The sequence below is a fragment of the Stegostoma tigrinum genome, chromosome 33, assembly GCF_030684315.1.
Source record: "Stegostoma tigrinum isolate sSteTig4 chromosome 33, sSteTig4.hap1, whole genome shotgun sequence".
Lineage (NCBI taxonomy): Eukaryota > Metazoa > Chordata > Chondrichthyes > Orectolobiformes > Stegostomatidae > Stegostoma > Stegostoma tigrinum.
Genome location: NC_081386.1, coordinates 32,561,908 through 32,574,689, shown reverse-complemented (window position 1 = coordinate 32,574,689; position 12,782 = coordinate 32,561,908). Strand labels below are relative to the sequence as shown.

Here is a 12,782-nt window from a genome sequence, read left to right as displayed (position 1 = left end):
ATGATAGATATAGCACTCATTACTGAATAATTCATCATCATATTAATGACTTCAGATAAAGTCTCTCTCGCTCTCTCCGTGCCACTTGGGAAGAGTTTATTATTCCTTGCAATGAAAGGATAGTGTACAGATAAAAGATAATTGCCTGGCTTGACTTCTCCATTGATATGAAAATAGGATTTAAATTATTCACTTTAGTTTAAAGGTTAGTTGAAGGTTATTACATGAAGAAAATCATTCTTCATAACATCGCTGGCTGAAATGAGACAGTCTGAAAGGCCTAATTTGCACTGCATTGCAGAAGCTGGCTGTTGTGAATAAACTGAGAGCCCTCGAGAGAGTATAAGCTGGAAGAAGTCAATTATTTATAAGCAAATTATAGCTGGCTTCTCACATGAAAAAACACAGTTAGGCATAAATAAAGCTGCCTGGTGCCGAACAGTGAGTATTTGCCTTTGTTATTCAGTTATTATGTGTAAGATTCTTTCTGTGTTAGTCTCAAGAGCCATAATAGTGGGAATTAAAAGGGTCAACATTTATCGGAAAGGTTGTTTAGTGGGGCTGTGTGTTCTTTGCCATTTCTACACAGATCGGAATCCTTTGATGATTTTGCAGGCAGTTATTCTTTTCTCTCCATTTAATGCACTATAGAGAACCTAATCTCTAAGCACACACTCACACACTCACTCACACACTCACACTCACACTCACACACACACATACACACACACACACACACTCACACACACACACTCACACTCACACACTCATATACATACACACACTCACACTCACACACACACTCACACACTCATATACATACACACACTCACACTCACACACACACACTCACACACACTCTCCCACACACACACACAGCCTCAGACACACACGCTCTCAGACACGCACATGCACCCTCAGTGATTTACCAGGAGGGACTGTGCTTGATTACCACATACACTGCAGTGACACAACATAGAGCAGAATGCACCATTCCTCAAACACTGTGCACTCTGAAACCAGCTAACTTTAAAAACATTCATTCAGTCCAATGTTTACTGCCCATCCCTAACTGCCCTGTACAAGGTGGTACTGAGCTGCCTTGTTGAACCGCTGCAGTCTGTGTGCTGTAGGTTGACCCAGAATGCTGCTAGGGAGGGACTTCCTGAATTTTGACCCAGTGACAGTGATATATTTCCATGTCGGGGTAGTGAGTTACTTGGAGTGGAACTTGCAGATGGTGGTGATCCCCAATGGTCTGCTGCCCTTGTCCTTTTAGATGGAAATGGTCATGGGTTTGGATGCTGCTGTCTGAGGAGCCTCGGTGAATTTTTGCAGTGCATCTTGTAAATGGTACTGAGTGTCGGTGTGGAGGGAGTGGATGTTTGTGGATATGGTGCCAATCAAGTGGGCTACATTTTCCTGGACGGTATGAAGCTTTTTGAGTGTTGTTGGAACTTCACTCACGCAGGCAAGTGGGGAGTATTCCATCACACTCTTAATGTATGTCTTATAGATGGAGCACAGGCTTTGGGGGAGTCAGGAGGTGAGTGACTTATTGGAGGACTCCTAGTCTCTGGCTTGGTCTGGGTCCTCCACCCAATGAAGAGTCAATCACAAGTTTTCTGCCTTGAAAGGAACTGCAGGCCGTAACAGAGGGTGCGAAAGAGAGAGAGAGAGAACTTCAAAACTGAGACATTCTCTCCACAACTTATTAATGCTTTAATGAAAAGTTAGACCCGACAGCCTGGCATTTACATCCAAGAGGGCCCCTGAGCCCTGTACAAGACCATCAAACGTTGCTCATGCATCCAAAGGCAGGTAAGGAGGGCCTAACGGGATTACTGACCCAACAGAGAATTCCAACTGGCCTCCATAAACCAGCCTCACAATGAGCCTGACTGGCACTCCTCTCCTGCTGGTGACCCTGCACTGACACCAAGGAGCTGGGGCGAGACTGGCTGCAGAGATAGGCAGCCTATCCCAATTCTGATCATTGGCTCAGTGAGGGTGGAAAATCTCAAACTCACTCGGCACCAAATGCTCAGCTATTTACCACCTAGAGCAGTGCCCGCGCGGTTCGAGAAGAATTGTCGTAATGTTATTCTTGTTTTGAAGAGGATCAAAAGTCACCCAAAATAGTCCAACCATAACATGCTGCTGGGCCTGCTGTGTTCATCGAGCCTCACATTTTATTATCTCACATAACATGGTGTTGTGTGATTTCTGACCTTGTCCACCCCAGTCCAACACTGGCACCTCAACATCGTGGCTGCTTAGCAGAGGAATGAAAAATAACCTTCACAACCAGTTTTACCCTTTTTTTTCACTGTGAAATCCCATTAGCACACACATTTTGACAGAAACATTTCCTTCAAGCACACTATGTCTGAGAGGTATATTTTAGATGCAACACAGGTTAAATTTAGAGCCGTGCGTTTTGAATTGCTTTCATTTTATATCTTTTTTTTCCTCTGGAAGTCTTGTCAGGTGAATATTCTGGGAATAAGCTGTTAGGAAAGTGCAAATGACTTGAGCTTCCTCAGTATTTATTTATTACCTTAACATTATTGCCTGTAATTTATATTGTACGTTAAACTCTGAGCCCATCATCCTCTCACTAGATTCCTCCCTGTTTTATCAGCACGCTTGCTGTGTTTAAATTGATTTGTACTGTGCCTGTTTAAATTGACTCCAGAGATAATGGAAATGCTGAATAGTTTGCCTACTTTTCTTGAATGCAGGATGGCCATCTCAATTTGCAGGATGAATTGGAACTACAAACGCGCACCTCCCCACCCATAGCTTCTGTGCCACCTATAAGTGCCAATATATAGGCCTTTTGAGTCTTGCTAACAATTACTCAATGAGCCAGGTCTGATAGGGTGGAAGAGGTGAGGAGTGATAAGACAGATGGGCACACTGAGGGGTCAGCCAATGCTCCAGTCACCGTGTTTCCTTCTGTCCAGTCTTAATGGCCTTTGTGAAAAGGTATGTATCCTAAATAAAAGCAGATAACGTCAGCAGGCCTGGAAACGTCTGTGACGAGAGAAACAGAGCTAACATTTTGAGTCCACCAGGACTCTTCCACAGAAAATCTTCATTTCCAATGAAATACAGAACATAGAGCAGTACAGCACAGTACAGGCCCTTCGGCCCACCATGTTGTGCTGACCTATTATCCTAAAAATGTTAGCTTTGTTTCTCTCTGCATTGATGCTGCCAGAACTGCCAAGTATTTTCCCAACAGTCTCTGAGTTTGTTTCAAATTCCCAGTTCCTTTTTATCTACGGTCAACCACCTGCTTCCCCCCACCAACCTGTTGAAGGGTGCTAGTCGGTTGGTCTGAAGCAGGTTGTACTTGAACCCAAGGCCTCCTGGCCCAGAGGTAGGAACATGACCACCGTGCCACAATCATCTCTGTCGGTCCTGTTGGTCTGGATGCTGGGAGCATGGATTGGAAATGGGACTAATGTTGATTCATGGTTAAGAGTTTCTCAAGAAAGTTTAATGGTGAAATTAGGATCTTATAAAAATTCAAGGTTTAAACTTGCAAATTCAGGTCCATGATGGGCACTAACACCAAAAGACTGGTACTTTTTGAGGGAACCAAATGCCTTGTGTTGTACAACATAGGGGTGACACCCTGAAACTATGGCTGCTCACTGATTTTGAACTGTGGACAACCTTCAACGCACTACGCCCCTTCTTAACATGATGCATGGACACAGGGGCCTGATATCACGTTTAAAATATGAATTGTGCACCCTGTTTCCGAATTTGATGGTTGTGAATGGTGATGAACTTCTTTCTATTTACGATGGCCTCAGTTATTTGAATCATCGTGTGTGAGGGAGTGGTGTAGCGGTTAGCTCATTCAGCCTGGTAATCAGCAACCCAGGCTGATGAAGCAGGAAGAAGCAACCATTGGTGGAGTTTAACTTCAATTCATAAATCTGAAATTGAAAGCTAGATCTAGTAATGATTGGCTGCTGTAAAAACTCATCTGCTTCATTAATGTTCTTTTGGGAAGGAAATCTACCTTCTTTACTGAGTCTGACCTACATGTGACTCCAGACCCACAATGACATGGTTGACTCTTAGCTGCCCTCTGACTTTGCTGAGCAAGCCAGTCAGTTCAAGGTCAGTTAGGGATGGGCTCCAAATGTTAGCCATGGCAGTGACACTCATATTCTGTGGAAGAACTAACAAGAAAAATAGCACTGTTGCTATTGTGCCTTTTGACGCTTTGTCGGAAATGGTCCCACTGGGTAGGTATTGGATTTCCAGTATTAGTTTTCTTCTTACAACTTCTTCCAAACTTAATTTTCCAACATTGTTGCAGCTGATGACAACTGTGTTCCCTACATTACAGCAATGACTGTACTTTAAGGAAGTATTTCATTGGCTGGGAAGCACACTGAAACATTGAATGACTGTGAAAGGTCAGACATAAATCTAAATCTTTCTCATCAATGCTGTGTCAATGAGAGAGATCTGGAGGGATAGTAATGAGACCTCACAATCTTTCTCTTTCAATTGGGAGCTGGCCATAATTTCAGCTAATTCTGAAAACGACAGTGTAAAGTTTTACAACTATCATTTTTGAAAGCAAGGATATCTGCAGAAAAAGACGCTTGTTGTCTTACCTCATATTTCACTGTAATAAGCAGCTTATTTTTGTTATTCTGGTGGAAATTGTGCAAACTTTCTGATGATGTCATGGAGCTGCACATCACTGAGTATAAATAGCACAGTGTGAGCAGATTTAGAACACACAGCACTACACTAGTCTGGAACACGTGAATGAGAAAGAAGCCAAGTACACACAGACATAAACCACACAAAGTAGACAGAATGGTCCTTACCTAATGTAACCAGAAGCTAGAGTCTAATATACCGAAGATTACCAAGTGCAGCAGTGTATCTTATGAAAGTTTAATAACTAGAGTTATTGTGAAATCCAAGCCTTGACTTTACCTTTTCCTGAACCAGTCTGTCTTAAACCCAAACTCCCAATAGTGTGGCAGCAAAGCACATGATAAGAAATGAATGAGCAATGAACATACTAACAGGCTTCAAAGTAGTGATTCTCAAATTAAATTTGAGACTAAGGCACACAAAGGGCAGACGGTGGCTCAGTAGTTAGCACTGCTGCCTCAGCACCAGGGACCCGGGTTTGGCTCTGGTCTTGGGTGACTGTGTGGAGTTTTCAAATCTCCTCAAGTCGGGGTTTTCTCCAGGCTCTCTAGTTTCCTAACACAGTCCACAAATGCGCAGGTTAGACTGGATTGGCCATGCTAAATTGACCGTGGTGTCCAGGGGTGTGCAGGCTATGTGGGCTAGCCATGGGAAATGTAGGGTAATGGGCGAGGGATGTAGGTCTGGGTGGGATGCTCTTCAAAGGGTCAGTGTGAACTTGATTGGCTGAATGGCCAGCTTCCATGCTGTAGAGATTCTATTCTGTCCTAAAAAGGATATGAGAACAGATAACCAAAGGCTTGACCAATGAGGTACATATGGACAGGTTTGGGGATTGAATTCCAGAGTTTAGAGTTGTCACAGCAGAAAGCATGGCTGCCTGTGATGGAGTAATTAAAGTCAGGGAAGTATAAATTGCCAGTGTTAAATGATCACTGTTCTTCCTGTGTGCGACAGAGAGATTGGGAGGATTGATGTTGTGAAGGGGCTTGAAAACAAGAATGAGAACTTGGAAATGGACACCTTCATTTACTCTAAATCAATGTTGGCTGATGACCATGGTAGTGGCGAGGGAAGTGGCAACAGGTGAATGGAGCTGCGTTGCTGCAATGTGGATGATTGCAAATGTAAGCAAGTTGAAAATGAAATGCCACCTAAGGGACTCTTGAGAAATCAAACTATCAACTGTCCAAATTCTGAAGCAAGCTCATGTTTGGTTAACTACAGCTGGTGTTAGGTCAACCCACATTCATTGTAACAATACTTTAAAAAAGTGTTTAATTTTTAATGACAACCAGAATAATAAAAGGTACATGACTGGAGAGCTGCTGTGATTACAGTAAAATGAGAAAAACTGCTTATGAAAAAGTCAACATTTTGAAATGTGTAACATTTACACATTGAGACAAAAGTGCTATAATAAAGTCTGTGAAGTGTAAAATGAATAACCTTGTTCACTTCCTGATACCATAAAGCTGACCTTGCTGCTGTGCTTGTTTTGACTTGTTTGGTGATGGGTTGGGAGAGGAGTTTCTGTACACTGAAGTAAGGGGAACAAGTGGGTACCTGATATCCCACTGCAAGGAGCGTGATGTGAAGAGGCTTGGCAGCAACTACGGCATCGAGCTGGAGAAAGGAGGCAGAGGTGACAGCTCCTGTGTTGCAGTCAGCTTCTCTGGTAACTAACAGCGACACCATTAGTGATGACATGGTTTTATCAGAAGAAAGTAGATTAAGCACCTGTGTGTGTACAAGCTGAGAGAAGCTGTCTCTCACCCTCACTTCTGTATGAGGTGTCATAATGAATAAATCTTACTGTAAGGAAGCATAAAAAACATAGAAAATAGGAGCAAGATTAGGCCATTCAGCCCCTCAAGCCCGGTCTACCCTTCAATAAGGTCATGGCTGATCATCCAACTCAATCCCCTGTTTCCCTATTCTCCCCACGATCCCTTGAGCCTTAAAAGCTATATCTATCTCTTCCTTGAAAACATTCAATGTTTTGGCCTCAGTCACTTTCTGTGGCAGAGAATTGCACAGGCTCGTCACTATCTCGGTGAAGACATTTCTCTTGATCCCAGTTCTAGATGACCTATCTTATATTTACGGACTGTGGCCCCTGCTTCTGGTCTCCTAGTTTGTGTGACCATTTATCCTTTGTTTCCCTGTCTTGTCCTGTGAGAATTTTACAGCTTTCTTTGAAACTCATGCCCTCATCTAATATTCTAAACTCCAGTAGATATAGTCCCAACCAATCCAGTCTTTCTCAAAATGCAAGTGCAGCCATCCCAAGAATATCCACTCGCTGAGTCACCACTGTCTGCAGCCATTTTGTAAGATGTTCCCATGAGGGGAGCCCCAGGCTTCTTGGGGAAATTTGATGAAGGGTCACTGGACCCCAAAATATTGGCTTCCTCTCTCTACAGATGCTGCCAGGCCTGTTGAGTTAGGTCAGCACTTGCAGTTACCGTCTCAGGCTCCTTGGCTCTGTTCCACCAAAGCTTCAGGAATTCCACAATTCATTATCTACAAGACGGTGTGAGAACAAGATTAAAAGTACTTTAAACTTTGTCGGAGAGTTTTGGTTCTCTAGAAACTGGCTTGCTCAGGGCAGGAGTTCCCAGGCTGACACACCAGTCTGCAGGTTGTTGCCGTGGGAGGACCATGCCACCTTCAATGATCTCAGTGCCTTGGGCTTGGTGGAGGGAAATGTGGGCCTAAAGCTGCCCTTTCTGATCATTGTGATGTGCGTAAGCTGAAGAAATGTGAGAGTCCACAGGAGCAGAAATGGACCATTTGTTGATGACCTTCAATCCACTTTCTTACGATAAGCACTTGACTCCACAGTTGATCAAAAACCTTTGTAACTTATCCTTAAATTAACTCAGTCGTCACTGGGAAGATAATTCCACAGGCTAATGATCCACTGGAGGGAAGAAATGTCTCCTCATTTCAGTCTCAAATGGGAGACTCCTAATTCTTAAACTGTGCTTCCTGATTGTGGACATCCTTACAAGGGGATAATCCTTCAGTATCTGCCCAGGGAAGTCCCCTCTGGAGATAACAAAGTGTGGGGCTGGATGAACACAGCAGGCCAAGCAGCATCTCAGGAGCACAAAGGCTGACGTTTCGGGCCTAGACCCTTCATCAGAGATGTCCTCTCCCCTCTGGAGATATCTGCCTTGATCACCTCCCACTCTTCTAAGCTCCACTATAGGTCCAAATTGTATGACCTTTCCTCTAAAACAATCCCTTTAATCCAGGAATTTGTGGAGTGAACCTTCTCCAAGTTGCTGAATCAGTGGTACCAAACATAGCGGTATGATTTGTGCAGTTATACAACCTCCTAGAATTTGTCGCAGAAGGGCTGTTGGCTGATTGAGTAAAGTAACCATGGGGAACTGCACTAACAGGGGAGAAGGAAGATAAATTAATGTAAGAAAAAAGGCTATTGATTCTGGGTGTCAATGCTGTTTATATGAAGGTGATTCAGATACTTGTGGAATTGTTTGCCTTCGGAAAAGCTTTCTTCAAAAAAAATGTAACTCCTCTATCCATTAATTTTTATTGGCTTCTAGTTTGAGAAAAAAAAGCTAAAAGATTGCACATCAGCTGTGGGGCTACGCATCCTTTCCCTCATCATTTAGTACAACCTGAGAGTTTCTTAGTGGGTGTGAAATGAATTTGGTCTGAAAATGTCTTTCAGAGGATGTGATTCACTTGCTGACACCAGAAACAGCTCTGGTCCTGATAATAATCACCACCTACAACACATGAGGCAACTGAAAGAGAACGAATCCTTGTTAATTGAAAAGGGAGCTTGAGAACAGCTACTGAATACGTAAACTGAAAAACCTTGGCAAGTGAATGGTTTCAGTGGTAAGGCTGATATCTCAAGTTAAAAACACATTGTTGCCTTGCCATGTAAATGTTCTAAAGGGTGCACTTGCTTACAGAGAACAAGCTTCACCCCTAACACTGACATTGCGCTACCCAAATGCAATATTAGTTCATTTCCCAAATGTCTACCTCCCTGTCAGTGGCCCCTGTGCCATCAGCCGACAAGATCTGCCATTTTGAAACTATTACCTCAACATCTGTCCCTCATTCGTAATGTTTCTCCTCGATCCCCGCCTCTTTAGCCAGGCTACGTCATTTGCCCTGATATGACTTTAAATGGCTCGGTGTTAAATACTGGTTAATGAGAATTTGGGAGAAGAGCAGAGAGGGTATAGGCAGACCAGGGTAGAGCTGTGTGGGACTGGGAAGTGGGGGCAGTAAGGGAAAATGGAGCAGTGTCAGTGGGGTGGGGAGTCCCAGAAGCAGAGAGACCAGGGTTTGTGGGAGTGGGGAGGGGGGAGGGGGTTCTGTTTCAACAAAGTCAATGTGAGAGCCATTGGTGGATAATTCTCTCTTATCTCCTGTGACTGGGGATTAATTTAAGTTAAGGTTGTACATATAGCTTAAAAACTTTACACAGGCCATTAACATTTGAGAATGACAAAACTAAATGTCTTTATTTGACAGAGTTAAGCAATTCTGACAGGAACATGAAAAAGATTTTTCTGGTTAATATTCAAATAAGAGTTAGACTAAAATAAAAGTGAGGGTCCATATTATATACAGCTGAGGCATGCCTGGGGGGCTCAGGTCCATGATCTTCACATCCCATGTGATGTGGTTAACCCTACGTGCTCCGAGCACTCTGAATGACCATGTGTGTAGAAGGTGCCTGCAGCTGGAGCCAGGCCGAGCTCTGGTGGTTTGGAGTTTGAACAGAAGCTGGGCGCATGATTTATGAAGTTAAGAGGATCATGGAGAACACACTACAGGACATGGTCATCCTGCAGCTGAAGGAAGTGCAGCCTTCCTTGGAGAGAGGATGGGTGACCTGTCAGAACTGAAGCTGTGGCACTATGTGCCTGAGGCAGATGAAGATATATGGAAGGACATTAATGGTGGGGAATTTGTTAGTGAAGTGCTTCTGAGGTCCTAGACCTGATTCTAGGATAAGTATGATGATCTCCATGCGCCACAGTATGGTTACAGGGCATTCCGAATGGGGAGGGTGAATAGCCAGAGGTCGCGATCCGTGTTGGGACCAAAGACATGGAAAGGAAGAGAAGTGAAGTCCTGTAGGCAGACTTTAGGGAGTTTGATAGGCAACTGAAAATTGGACCTCCCAAGGTAGTAATGTCTATGACTCCTGAGGCAGTAGGCAGTCTATGAACAGGGAACAGAATAGGTGTATGTGTAGCTTGAGAGATGGTATGGAAGGAATGACTTTAGATGTCTAAAGACACTGGGATTGATTCTCGGTGAGGCGGTAACTGTATAAGTTACATCTGAACAGGAACAAAACCAACATTCTCACAGGGAAAGCCAAAAGAACTGTGGATGTCGGAAATCAGAAACAAAACAGAAATTACTGGGAAAACTCTCAGCATGGTCTGGCAGGACCTGTGGAGGGAAACCAGAGTTAATGTTCCAGGCCCAGTGACCCTTCTTCGGAACTGAGGAAGAGTCTTCTGGAGGAACTGTCTGCAGAAGGGTCCATAGATCCAAAATGTTAACTCTGATTTCTCCCCACAGATGCTGCCAGACCTGCTGAGCTTTTCCAGCAATTTCTGTTTTTGATTTAAAAAGGGATGTTTGTGAATGCTATTGAGAGAGATTTAAGCTAGCTCGACAGGGGGCTGGGATCCTGATATATAGTTCAGTGGTGAGGGAGCTTGAGATGGAATTAGAAGTTAAAACAGTAGTGAGCCTGGAAGGCAGTAGAAACCTAGGCTTGATTAAAAAAAGTGAGATGAATAAGGCTAAATATTTGAACGTAAGGTATGTGAGGAATAAAATATATTGGGCTGAGGGCACAGATAGACAAGTGGGTACATGATTTTTAGCAAAGACTGAGACTTGACTGAAAGATGGGCAGGATTAGCATCAATGCCCCTCCTTTTCAGAAGAGATAGGGAAGGGAATGGAAAACGGGCTGGGGGTCAAAATTGATTGAGGAATCAATTCTAATAGTGAGGAGGGATGACATCTTCAAAGGGTCATCACATGAGGGCAAATGGAAAAAGCAAACAACATAAAAAGGGGAAAAATGCTGTTGTGCGTATACTACAGACTCCCCAAACAGTCAAAGAAGATAGAGAATCAAATTTATAATCAGTTTTCAGAGAACTGTGTGAAGCGTAAGGCAGTAACAGTAGGGGATTTTAATCACCTAAATATTGTCCTTGGATAGCTTTGGTGTGCGGGGAATAGAGGGAGCAAAACTCTTAAAGCAAGAGAACAATTTTAGCTAGAATACAGAAAGTCCTCAATGAGAGAGGGGCGGTTCTGGACCTAATTTTCAGAAATGAGCTGGACAGCTGGAAGGTGTTATCAGTAGAGAACATTTTTGAGATAGCAATCATAATTCAATCAGCTTTAGGTCAGTCAAATGCTGTCCACCATTTAAAAAAGGTTGTGGTCAAGACATGTCTTAATTGTCAAGAATAAGAATTCCTGGTTGTGAAGGACAAATACATTTTCTGCTATCTACTGCTACCAACACCCTTGTGCTGCACAGTTACTTGTAGCATACTTTAATTTTAAGTGGTCTACCCCCTGGACCACATAGTTTCACTTCTGTAGATCATAATTTCCGATTCTTCACTCTGGTATATGATCTGATAGTATATAATAACACTTGCCCCTGTACCAAGCTTAAAATTAGTGAGATTTTCACTGATATAGGATTATTTTTGTCAATTGCCACTCAGAATAATTAGTTGTAAGTTCTATTGTTGGTGGCTCTACTTCATTAATGCATTTTTGTGAGTAGCTATTTGACCTCTGCTCTTTGAATGCGTCCTACTTCTGCACATTTTCTGGGAGTGACCTATTGTTTTACAAATAAAGTTTTCATTATCAGTTGCTGGGCATAACTTGTACTTATAATATTTTCTGACCCTTAGTATCTGCTGTCTGATGTACTCTCCACATTATATATATATATTTTTAGGTTTTTTGTTCCTTAAGAAATAAATATATTCGGCACCTGGAGTAAAGTTGTTCTTCTCCTCTTAGGATTTCTCTATGGTTGTCTCTGATTCCTGCTTTCAACATCATTTGAACAGCTTTTTCCAATGTCAACTCTTCATTGGCCACCTCTGAAATTAATTTCTCCTGGCAGCACCATTTCTGCTACCATGTGTCCTGTTATTATTTGTTTCTTACTTTAAAGCTTTTCAGTTCTGTAGTTATTTCATGTTACTTGATTCTTTTTGCCTGAAAAACATTTAAACCTGCTTCACGGCAAGGCCATTTTATTTTCCTTGTCATAACGAATTTTAATTCTACAGCATCGGCATACTGCTTCTCTGTTTCCTGTATTTCTTCAGCATTTTCTATGTTTCCAATTTTCAGCATCTGCAGTCTTTTATCTTCATTCATATTGTTATATTGGAGGTTTTCCCCAAAACTTTGTGGGCAGAAATGAAAGATTCTTGTTTTGCATGTCCAAAATGGAAAAATCATGCCTTTTGTGGCCCAGTAAATGATTCCTGTCATTTTTGACCGATTTACAAAAATAAATCCTGCTGCCTGCATGTTTAATGATGAAAGCCATTTGTTTAACAGCTTTCCCTTAAATGATTCACTCTTTCTGTGGAAATTCTAATAAAGCCCATTGCTGATCAATTTTTACAAAGGATCCTGTTCACTTGACCAGCTGCTCGAAATGAAACCTGGTTTCTGTGGCGCTAGTAAATTCTTTATTCCTTGGCTAAAGCTTCAATTATAGAGCATCCACTGTTAAAAAAACAGGGAGCAAGAGCAGGCCACTCAGCCCCTCCCATCTGTTTAGCCTTTTAGTGAGATCATGACTGGTCCGATTGTAACCTCAAATCCACATTATTCTTAATGCACTGTCACCCCTTCATTGCTTAACAAGAATCTATTTCCTTTGCTTTAGAGATACTCGAGGTCTCTGATTCCACCATCTTTTTTAAGTTGGAAATTCCAAAGATTTACTCTCCAAGGCTCCTTAGACAGCACCCTCCAAACCTACCACTGCTACAATTGAGAAGGGT

At 42.6% G+C, this 12,782-nt stretch overlaps 1 long non-coding RNA gene across 1 annotated transcript in view; it reads left to right on the top strand.

Moving 5' to 3' along the window:
- Positions 1-331: 331 nt before the first annotated feature.
- Positions 332-12,782, top strand: part of LOC132206185 (uncharacterized) — a 79,784-nt gene continuing 67,333 nt past the window's right edge. The window contains exon 1 of the long non-coding RNA XR_009442903.1: positions 332-441. This is a non-coding gene — a long non-coding RNA (uncharacterized LOC132206185). The remainder of the gene's footprint in view (positions 442-12,782) is intronic.